Source organism: Rhincodon typus, chromosome 5 (genome assembly GCF_021869965.1).
Source record: "Rhincodon typus isolate 14 chromosome 5, sRhiTyp1.1, whole genome shotgun sequence".
In the NCBI taxonomy this organism is placed as follows: Eukaryota; Metazoa; Chordata; class Chondrichthyes; order Orectolobiformes; family Rhincodontidae; genus Rhincodon; species Rhincodon typus.
Genome location: NC_063336.1, coordinates 6,391,271 through 6,403,220, shown reverse-complemented (window position 1 = coordinate 6,403,220; position 11,950 = coordinate 6,391,271). Strand labels below are relative to the sequence as shown.

Below are 11,950 nucleotides of genomic sequence, written 5' to 3'. Positions count from 1 at the left end.
CAGATGTGCAGGTGAACATCTGCTTGATGTGGAAAGTCTTCTTGGGGCCTGGGATGGGGGTGAGGGAGGAGGTATGGGGGGCAGGTGTAGCACTTCCTGCGGTTGCAGGGAAAAGTGCCGGGTGTGGTGGGGCTGGAGGGGAGTGTGGAGCGGACAAGGGAGTCACGGAGAGAGTGGTCCCTCCGGAAAGCAGATAAGGGTGGGGAGGGAAAGATGTCTTTGGTGGTGGGGTCGGCTTGCAGATGGCAGAAGTGTGGGAGGATGATGCGTTGGATCTGGAGGTTGGTGGCGTGGTACGTGAGGACGAGGGGGATTCTTTTTTGGTTCTTATTGCGTGGACGGGGTGTGAGGGATGAGTTGCGGGAAATGTGGGAGACACGGTTGAGGGCGTTCTCGACCACTGAGGGGGGGGAAGTTACGGTCCTTGAAAAACGAGGACAACTGAGATGTATGGGAGTGGAATGCCTCATCCTGGGAGCAGATGCGGTGGAGGCGAAGGAATTGGGAATAGGGGATGGCATTTTTGCAGGAAGGTGGGTGGGAGGAGGAGTATTCTAGGTAGCTGTGGGAGTCGGTGGGCTTGAAATGAATATCGGTTTCTAGGTGGTTGCCCGAGATGGAGACAGAGAGGTCTAGGAAGGAGAGAGAGGTATTAGAGATGGTCCAGGTAAACTTAAGGTTGGGGTGGAAGATGTTGGTGAAGTGGATGAACTGTTCGAGCTCCTCGTGGGAGCACGTGTCTGCGTGGGTATGGGGTGCAGAGGCAGAGGACAGAGATTTAATTCCCTCCCCTATCCTGTAGCCCCAGTTCTGCTTACCAAAAATGGCTCACCAGGGTTTGGCATTCTACACTAGCGACTTTATTTCAGCTGGAGCAGTGGCTGGTGTATTGCTACTGTGCTGCCATAAGCGACAAGAAGGGGGAAATTCAGCTGACGTTCCTCTGATCCAATAACTGCAACTGGGAAACATACGTATGCATACTGTAGCAGGATTGGATTTAGCAAACTGCCTTAGATGATTAAATACCTTACCAACAATGATTTAATAAAGTCATATTAAATTCAATCTATTTACACAATTTAATTGAAATTATATCAGATTCTTTGCTAGATCTTAAAAAGACACAGATCATTTTTAGTTCTCCTATCTTAATGACACAATTGTGCTTATCATTATGCATTCAAGTTTAAAAATCAATTCTAACATAAAAACAGCTCAATATGGGCGGTATTGATATTAACAGGGAAAGTCAACATAGATAAAGACAAATATTTCAACTGGTTGGGGATTCTAAAACTGGAGGCATAGTCTAAAACGTAGGGCCAGACCATTCAGGAGACATATTAGAAAGCACTTGTACACACAATGAATGGTAGAAGTTTGGAACTTTTTTTCCATGAAGAGCAGTTGATGCTAGATTAGTTGTTAATTTAAATTTGAGACAGATGATTTTTTTGTTAAGCAAAGGTACTAAAGGATATAGGCCAAAGGCAGGTATAGGCCTTCCACTGAATGGCAAAACAGGCTGAAGGGGCTGAATGGTCTACTCCTGTTCTTATGGTAAAATATATAGTTTATACTTATTGGGACTATATAACATTTTCATCCTTATGTTTGTTAATCTCTCAAATTCCTCTGGGATTACAATTTTTCTTCCAATTCTGGTCACCTGTACATCCCACAATTTGGTGCCTTCAGCTGCTAGTCTCAATTTTTTTAAACCGTTCACACTCCTCCTATAAAGTAATCCTTAAAACCTGCCTCCGACTAATTTTTCGTTACCTTCTCAATTATGACTTAGTGCCAATTTTTTTTTGCCAGGGTCTACGATAAAAAGGTTTCTTGTATTAATTATAGCTGGGCAGAGTTTAGGAGGAAAAAGGGTCACATCGGCTGATTCACCTACTACAAGCTGTTCTGTGACATTGACTATAACGTTCCAACGAGAGAAAGTGATGCGCAAGATTGACGCTCATCCAGTTTTGAGTGTTCATCGTAGCAGCAACTTTTTCCTGAATTTTCACCACCGAAAGTTATTGACTGAGAAATGACCTTGTAGTAACTCTTAAAATATCGACTGAAATAGAAAAGATACATCCAGAATAAATTAAACCATCGCAGTGCGATGGGTGCAACTGAACGGGAAAGTCGGTTATTTCTGGATGGTCAACAAAGATGAGTGAAATGACCTGCCCAGCTCTTGTCAAAGTTCGGATTTTGCTTTGAAAAGATGGAATTTGTATCAGTGCGTGTCGACAGCAGTTACGTTTTACAGGCTAGACAGTCTTGCACAACACTTGCTGTTGTTTCGTTAAGATGCTATTTAATATTGGCATGTGCCAATTAAGATAGATTTCTAACTGCCAAGGTGACATAACTTCTGACTTCCTCCAGCGCTATTGCAGGGATTGCACACTCTCCCAGCCAATTTTTTTTACCCCAACGAGAAATTAAAAAAAAATCGACAGAACACTCTGAAATAGAATAAACACTCCTCGCTTTTGGATGTGCAGTTTCAAAGTATGTGTATGGGGGGGGGTAACCTGTTTAAAACGAGTTGGGTCGATTTTCAGCAAGCTCACTTGAATGCTCGCTGCCAATGTGGAATACTTTTTTAAAGATAAAAAACACAAGACTGCAATTTAATTTCACGGTAAGATCAATCAATTCAAATACGAAAATAGAAGTACATACACTTTGAAAATTTCGACGAGGATGGGATTCGAACCCACGCGTGCAGAGCACAATGGATTAGCAGTCCATCGCCTTAACCACTCGGCCACCTCGTCTTACAGTAATAAAGTTAGGGCCTACTTCCTCCTGCAGCGACTAACCGAGCGGCTGTCTGTCAGCACAATCCTTTTGGGTTCTGGCCCAACCCAAGCGTTGGGGCCTCAGGCCCCAGACAGTAACACTATCCCTACATTCAGATCAGCCAGCTCCCGGGTTCAAATCCCATCTGTTCCGATACGTACTAACATCTCCGAGCAGGTAGGTTATAGGGGGAAAAGGAAAATCTCCACCCCACGGGATTTCCCACTCCGGTTATTCACTGTCTGACTGATTTATTTATTTCTATAAATTTCAAAGCAGGCCTTCAATTAAGGAGAGCCTGTCACCTCAGCTTGAAGCAGCAACTGCTCCAGAAAGTGCAAGATCGTCTCGATCCTGAATGAAAAGTTACCCGAGAACACCAAATTGAGTCACGGTAACGGATAAGGAAGAGTCTTTCTCATGTGGAAGTTTCTGGATCGTAATGGGGTTCCCTCGCGTGCTGGCCCACTCTCGAGTCTTAGGGGCGGGGCAGACAGGGAAGGGGCTGAATGGGGACATGGTGCTTGGGACGGGAATTAGGCGGTTGGGGGGTCGGGGGAGAAGTGAGGGTGCAGGGGCTGGCCTCCGGCTGCAGTCTTCACTCTCTCATTGGCTACTAGCCCTGCCGGTTCCCTCCATCCAATTAGTCCAGGTCGCTGTCACTCACTTCGGAAGGTGCGGCGTCATCCTCATCATCATCAAGTTCGGTTGCAGCATCGACGCGAGAAGGTGAGATGAGTTGAGTGGTCACGTCAAATCGGGACTGGTCAAAAGTCGCCGGACGAAGGACAGATCCCGCTTACCATCGGTGGATATTGCAGTCAATCAAAATGTGGGGCGGGGTATTGCTGGATTCGGGGATGAAGGGGGCAGGGCTTGGAAGAGGGCGGTCCTTTGGCCCAGGCTGCTGCGCCATCGACCAATCGAAACCAAACAGCGCAGCGACCGCCTCTGCGAGTGGATAAGGAAGCCGTCAATCATGTGGAACCCCGCCTCCCATGTTCTTGTTGGGGAGGGGGTGTCTCCGCCAGCGAGGGCGCTTGAGGGCGATTTGAGTGAAACGTCAAGACGAAGGTTGAGTGGCGGGCGGCGGTGGTGGCAACAGCAGCAGCAGGACTGTTTTGGTGGCCGTTATCTTGCGCCGCCTTTTATCTCGATGGTGTCGGCGGCGGCTGGTGTGGTGGTGGTAGAGGAGGAGGAGGAGGGAGGTGGGTGAAGGGGGCAGCAGTGCGCCCGGATCGTTGAATTGTTGGTGTAAACACAATCTCACTCACAAGATTGTAGAAGAAAGAGAGACTTGAAACTGTGTGTGACTCAGAATCTCATCGACCATTCCCTCCTCAGGTATGTCTCTGAGAGAAACACTTGCAGCTCTGCGGCTGGGCAAGAACTTTTTCCTTTACATCATCTGAAGGAAAGGGGCGATGAAAGTTCTGCCTGTCGGTGGCCTTTGCGCCCAGTTACTGATCTGTACAGATCTCAAACCAGGCCTTCAATGAAGGAATTACAATTGAGGTTTTAAAAAACTCAACAAACTATAGTCGTCCCTACATCTATGTCCACTCGTCTAGCGGCGCTGTGTGTTAATGAAACCAAACTGCATGTTTCTGCATCAAGTTTCAATATTTCCAACATTAAGTATGAATGAAGCACAGATTTGTTGCTATGGGACCAATATTGAAACAACTCGAAGTGTTGGAACCCAAGTGAACCGATCTTAGCTGTTCATTCTCCAAATTTGTCACGACAATTCACCTTTGTAAGCAATGAGGCTTAAAGTGAACCAGTGCGGTGTCAGCCTCGAACTTTAAATATAATTCTCGAGACGTGCAGTGCAATTTATAGGACACTTTCAAATAGTATTTCATCAGATCAGAGGTTATCTTTAAGAATGTTTGTCAACGCTTCAGATGTCCATCTGAATGGATGCATTTTAAATGGTAAGGTCATATAAATATTGCTTAGAAGAAATTCGCCTCGACCCGTTACAGTGATTTTGTTCGTGTATCATTGTCATGTAGATCAGGAGAAAGCCATTAGTTTATAAATTTATATAACTTATAGTTTCAAACCTCGCTTGGATAAGTTAATGCTTGAAAATGGATTTTATCCCATTTTAGAAATGAATGTCAGCATTTAGCATTAAACGTGTTTAATTGCAGAGAAAGATTCTGACTACTGAGTCCTAGCTAACAGCATTTCTTATTCACATTTAAGTTTCCACGCTAGCCATCCTTTCGTGCTTCCGAGTCAGTTTTGTATATTAGGCAGAGGTTCAGACTCTTGAAAATCATCCAATGTAGGATCCTGGTAGATAGCATAGACTAGAAGATGAGTTATCCCATAGTTTTAAAGTGGAATCCAAACCGCCATTCAGAGTTTTGATGCATCCTTTAAATTGCCGTACTGTTGCATCTCCATCTATGGTGAGATTTTCATGACTCTTTGATTTTTATTTCTGTTAAATTTATCTGTTATGGCTATTGTAGATGGGTTCTTATAAGCCAAGCGTTAACCTATATTAAAAAATTGTTAGGGTAATTTAGATTTTGATGTAATCTTTAACTCATTGTCAGTTAGTTTGGGATTGAACTCTCCATTTCGGGAAGCAGTCAAGAAATAATTTTAAGTACCTAAGGAAAAATGGAAGTCTAGAAAGATTTCTATTATTAGAACTTCTGTCTGTAGAAGCCCCTGTAGGCTGATAGTTAAATTATATGATTTGTATGGGAAACACATGTTTAAGTTTTTAAAGATTTGGTACCTGACAAGTGATCAGCTCAGATTCTAAACTATTTTAAGGAAGTAGTTTGAAAGCAAATTATAGTTAGAGTCTTGTGTATCCTAAATGATAAGTAACATTGTGGTTTATATTTTATGGGACAAAGATGGGAGAGTGGATACTTTTAGTTCCCTGCTTTTGTAATTGTGCTGGTTTGTGGTATGAAGATGCCTTAGCTTTTTTAAGTGGTAATTCAGTGGGTTGGAAATATTATCTTCTATTTATTTACTTAGGATAAAGAAGCTGAGAGTGTGGGAAGTTCCACACTGAGTGCTTTATTATTGTTTGGCTAGGCTGCCTGGAGCCAGACTGAAAGAATATATAGTAATGTATATCACTGAAGCAGGGCCTCGGTTGTTCCCTATTTAGAACAATTCCAAAAGATGCCTTAACCTATTCAAGCTAATGTCTAACTTTTATCTTGTTAAAATACAAATGGCTTCTGTATTTTTCAGAAGTTTTCTTTGCTTCCTAAACTGTAGCTATCTTTTTTTCTTGAGTCTAACAACTTTTATGATCATAATGTTAAAGGAAACCATTCATGAATTAAAACAGACAAAATTTGACTGCAGGAAACACATTTGTAATTAATGAATTTCAACATTTGATTTCTAATTATTTGACACTTATGTTTGAAAAAAAACTAAAATTCTATCCAACATTTCATTAACTCCATCTCTTTCCTTCTGGCTCAGCTTTCTTGAAATTTTATCTGTGTGGTGTCTTGGTATGTTATGTAGAATTACGTAGCCTGTTTTTTTGCTGTAAATTCTATTTAGTCCAACAAGTCTGTGAGAGTGTGTGTGTAGATTTCATCTCACTGTACCATAATATCTTCTAATGCTTTATCCCTCATATTTACGTAGATTCCCCTTTGTAAAGATATCTGTGCTGTTCACCTGAACCTGTCAAGTTCCATGTTTTTATTATTGTCTGGGTAAAAACACTTCACTGTCAGAGGTTATGCTGATAGTATTAGGGATGAGGAGCAGAAGAAGGTTTGAATGGAGCAAAAACACTAACTGGGTGAATGGGCTGCTTTTGGTTCTCTACATTGTTGGGATTACACATCTATATTCATAGAGGTGTGAATAGTGGTGGTGTATTGAACTGTTTGGACACTTTCTGGATTAATAAAGGGAGAAGGGAGCTTGTGCTTTCTTGGAAAATAAGGTCAACAGTTTAACAAATGTTGTGATTCACCTGCTGAGTAGAAAAATTCAATAACTTTGGTAAAAAAAGATCTCCTCAAAAGATTTGCCTGATAAGAGATGGATTTTTTTTGTTTCTAAATTGATGGAAAACCTGGGGGTCCTTTGCTGATTGTTATCTACCAACTCTTTCTGATCTTGATTTTCTATTTCAAAAGCCCAGAGGGTCAGAGGAAGAAAATCTCAAAGCTTCCTGTGAAGCTGCAAATCTCTCTGTCTCTCTGAAATAGTTAGGAACCTGATAAAGTTTCCACATCTTAGCATTTTGACAACCTTGTAAATCCTGAGAAGCTGAACTGTGGCTACTTTCTAGTATCATAGAATCCTTACAGTGTGGAAGCAGGCCATTTGGCCCATTGAGTCCACACCAATCCTCTGAAGTGCATCCCACCCAGACCTACCCCCACCTTGTATCCCTGCATTCCCCATGGCTAATCCACCTAACACTATGGTCAGTTAAGCATGGCCAATCCACCTAACTGGCACATCTTTGGACTGAGGGAGGAAACCCTGCAGTTACAGGGAGAATAAACATACTCCTCACAGAAAGTCGCCTCAGGCTGGAATCGAACCCAGGTCCCTGACACTGAGGCAGCAGTACTAACCACTGAGCCACCATCCTGTCCAAGTTTGGTTTTTCTAACAAAACAAAGTTGCTGGAAAAGCTCAGCAGGTCTGGCAGCATCTGTGAAGGAAGAAACAGAGTTAACGTTTTGGGTCTGGTGACTGAAGTGGTACTGAGGAAGGGTCACCGGACCCGAAACATTGACGCTATTTTTAACTTCACAGATGCAGCCAGACCTGCTGAGCTTTTCCGGCAACTTTGTTTTTGTTTCTGATTTACAGCATCCGCAGTTCTTTCAGGTTTTTATTTGATTTTCCTAAATTTGATTGTTTGGAAAATCTTCCATCAGTCTTCATTTGTCAGCGATCTGATTTCATCAACAAAAACCCCTATGAGAATTTGTCAGATTCTATCTTTCTTTCACATCATTGGCCAATGAAATTCTTTTTCCTTTACCCTTTTTTCAAAATATCATCTCTGCAGAATCTTTGTTGTTTATAGTGCTGTGTGACTGTGGTGGGATTAAAAGGGATTTCGTTCTAATTCTGGATTATATCTTAGATTTTAACCAGTTCTGTTACTGATTTTTAGAAATGTGTTTTGTATTGTTATAGTTTATTTTCTAGTTCATTGAAAAGCCTGGTGAAAGTTTCCTTTATTTTGGGCAGCAGTAAAAATGGGAATCGATTGAATCAAAATGTTTGTATATTGGTGCAACTAGGTAAAGTAGTGGGGCCACTGCAATCTTCCCATCAGTCTTAACAGCATTCAATGCAATTGTATTACTTTGAAAATGTCTAGGCATTTTTTCAAAGAATCCCTACTGTGTGGAAACAGGACATTTTGGCCTAACAAGTCCACACCAAGCCTCTGAAGAGCATATCACCCAGGCCCATCCACCTACCCTATCCCTGTAACCCTGCATTTACCATGGCTAACACGCCTAACCTACACATCCCTGGACACTACAAGGTGATTTAGCATAACCAATCCACCTAACTTGCACATATTTGGACTGTGGGAGGAAACCCACACAGACACGGGAAGAATGTGCACGCTCCACACAGTCGCCAGAGGGTGGAATCTAATCGAGGTCCCTGGCGCTGTGAGGCAGCAGTGCTAACCACTGAGCCACTGTGCTGCCCCAAATTGCTAGAAACAGCAAAGAGATTGGGATTTAAGCCCATGTGTGCAAAGCACAATGGATTAGTAGACCATTGCCTTAACCTTGTGGCCACCTTGTCATAAATTCTTAGATATCCTAAATTGTGCATTGCTATCTTCTTTTACCTCTTTTTGGTTTAATTAGTCTGTGAAGTGTTGGTTGAAACTGGAAATTCAGTGAGTGGAGAGTGAGATGTCCATATTATTGTCTTCATTCGTGTCACTGAGTATGTAATGAACGGTAAATCTGAATGTACAGTAAAGTGTTTTCATCAGAAGTTCATAGAAATTATTCAGCGTAGTGAGACAAACAGAACTTTTGATTGGCCTCTTATTTTCACCACAGCCAATACAAACTTAACCACAAAGTAAGAGATGTTTAATGAACAAATAATAACTGTGAACTGCAAGCTATCTTGTTTTAATCCTTGGCAGCTTAGGTTTTAAATGTAAACAAATCTAATTTATAGCTGAATTCTGTCTGCTAGTTCTACTTTTAAGATGCCTATGAAAACTTCCCAGGTGCAGTACAAGTTTACTGTAAATAACTCGGGTTGTGAAGGTTATTTGCCGTCACTCACAAAGAATATTGTAGTGGTGAGGTTGTAAAACTACTGCTGCTTGGGTGAATATAGTTTTTTGAGAGGTTCAGGAACAAGGTGACTACAACCCTGTCTGTGTATGTGGACCAATAACGCTGTCCTTGTCTGTCATTGGGAAATATCATTGCTCCCTGTGTTGATTTAAGCTCTGTCACCGTATGTTTATACTTGGCCCGCAATGTTGGATGGCTGTTACAGTGATGATTGCTTCCTTCAGTGTTGCATGGCCAAAACCTGCAAACACGGGGAAGGGAAGTCCACTGAAAGCTGACCTTTCTGTTTCATTAAGCCAAGAAATGGTGACTAACTTAGATTCCACTTTTAAATGTCACCTTGTTTCTCATTTTTGAAGGAAGTACTTGAACTTCGAGTCAAAGAGCTGTACAGCATGGAAACAGACCCTTCAATCCAACTTGTCCATGCCAACCAAATATCCTGAATTAATCTAGTGCCAGAGACAACAAGGTGCAGAGCTGGATGAACACAGCAGGCCAAGCAGCATCATAGGAGCAGAGAGGCTGACGTTTCGGGCCTAGACCCTTCATCAGAAAAGGGGGAGGGGAAGGGGGTTTTGAAATAACCTGAGGTGATAAGGTTGTGGATGGTTTGGGAGATGATGGTTTGGTGCTCAGGGGTGGGGTCATGATCAAGGGGGCGGTAGGAGGAGGTGTCGGAGAGTTGGCGTCCGGCCTCGACGATGTAGAGGTCAGTGCGCCATACTACAACTGCGCCTCCCTTGTCCGCGGGTTTTATGGTGAAGTAGGGATTGGAGCGGAGGGCTGCACGTTCTGCGGGGGAGAGGTTGGAGTGGGTGAGAGGGGTGGAGAGGTTGAGGCGATTGATGTCTCGACGGCAGTTGGAGATGAAGAGGTCGAGGGAGGGTAGGAGGCCTTGGGGTGATGTCCAGGAGGAGGGGGTGTGTTGGAAGCGGGAGAAGGGGTCAGTAGAGGGAGGGTTAGGTTCGCGGTTAAAGAAGTAAGCGTGGAGGCGGAGGTGGCGGAAAAACTGCTCTATGTCCAAGCGTGAGCGGTATTCGTTGATCTGTGGGTGGAGGGGGACAAAGGTGAGCCCTTTACTGAGGACTGACCGTTCGTCCTCAGTAAGGGGTAGGTCTGGGGGGATGGTGAAGACTCGGCAGGGCTGGGTGCTGCTGTCTCCTCTGGAACTGCTGGCTGTGGAGGCTGTGGGCGGAGCTGTGTCGGCGTCGGCTGTGGGCGGAGCTGCGTCGGCGGTGGGCGGAGTTGTGCCGGCGTCGGCGGTGGGCGGAGTTGCGCCGGCGGTGGGCGGACCGGCGTCGGAGGTAGGAGGAGCGGGGTAGGCGGCGGCAGTAGCGGTGAGGGTGGTCGCGACCTCCCACACACGGCCTCCAACCTCATTGTTCCCCAACCTCGCACTGCCCGCTTCTATCTCCTTCCCAAAATCCACAAACCTGAATGCCCTGGTCGACCCATTGTCTCCGCCTGCTCCTGCCCCACCGAACTGATCTCCAACTATCTAGACTCCATTTTCTCCCCCTTGGTCCAGGAACTCCCTACCTATGTCCGTGACACCACCCACGCCCTCCACCTCCTCCAGAACTTCCAATTCCCCGGTCCCCAACACCTCATCTTTACCATGGACGTCCAGTCCCTCTACACCTGCATTCCCCATGCAGATGGCCTTAAGGCCCTCCGCTTCTTCCTGTCCCGCAGGCCCGACCAGTCCCCCTCCACTGATACCCTCATCCGCTTAGCCGAACTCGTCCTCACACTCAACAACTTCTCTTTCAATTCCTCCCACTTCCTACAGACAAAGGGGGTAGCCATGGGTACCCGCATGGGCCCAAGCTACGCCTGCCTCTTTGTAGGTTACGTGGAACAATCCGTCTTCCGTACCTACCCCGGCCCTAAACCCCACCTCTTCCTCCGTTACATTGATGTCTGTATCGGCGCCGCCTCGTGCTCCCACGAGGAGCTCGAACAGTTCATACACTTCACTAACACCTTCCACCCCAACCTTAAGTTTACCTGGACCATCTCTAACACCTCTCTCCCCTTCCTGGACCTCTCTGTCTCCATATCGGGCAACCACCTAGAAACCGATATTCATTTCAAGCCCACCGACTCCCACGGCTACCTAGAATACTCCTCCTCCCACCCACCTTCCTGCAAAAATGCTATCCCCTATTCCCAATTCCTTCGCCTCCGCCGCATCTGCTCCCAGGATGAGGCATTCCACTCCCGTACATCTCAGTTGTCCTCGTTTTTCAAGGACCGTAACTTCCCCTCCTCGGTGGTCGAGAACGCCCTCAACCGTGTCTCCCACATCTCCCGCACCTCATCCCTCACACCCCGTCCACGCAATAAGAACCAAAAAAGAATCCCCCTCGTCCTCACGTACCACCCCACCAACCTCCGGATCCAACGCATCATCCTCCGACACTTCCGCCATCTGCAATCCGACCCCACCACCAAAGACATCTTTCCCTCCCCACCTTTATCTGCTTTCCGGAGGGACAACTCTCTCCGTGACTCCCTTGTCCGCTCCACACTCCCCTCCAGCTCCACCACACCCGGCACTTTTCCCTGCAACCGCAGGAAGTGCTACACCTGCCCCCATACCTCCTCCCTCACCCCCATCCCAGGCCCCAAGAAGACTTTCCACATCAAGCAGATGTTCACCTGCACATCTGCCAATGTGGTATACTGCATCCGCTGTACCCGGTGTGGCTTCCTCTACATCGGGGAAACCAAGCGGAGACTCGGGGACCGCTTTGCAGAACACCTACGCTCGGTTCGCAACAAACAACTGCACCTCCCAGTCGCGAACC

At 45.4% G+C, this 11,950-nt stretch overlaps 1 non-coding gene across 1 annotated transcript; it reads right to left on the bottom strand.

The window, feature by feature from the left end:
* Positions 1-2,710: 2,710 nt before the first annotated feature.
* Positions 2,711-2,792, bottom strand: trnas-gcu. The gene has a single exon. It is a non-coding gene; the product is annotated as a tRNA-Ser (tRNA).
* Between the last annotated feature and the right edge of the window lie 9,158 nt (positions 2,793-11,950).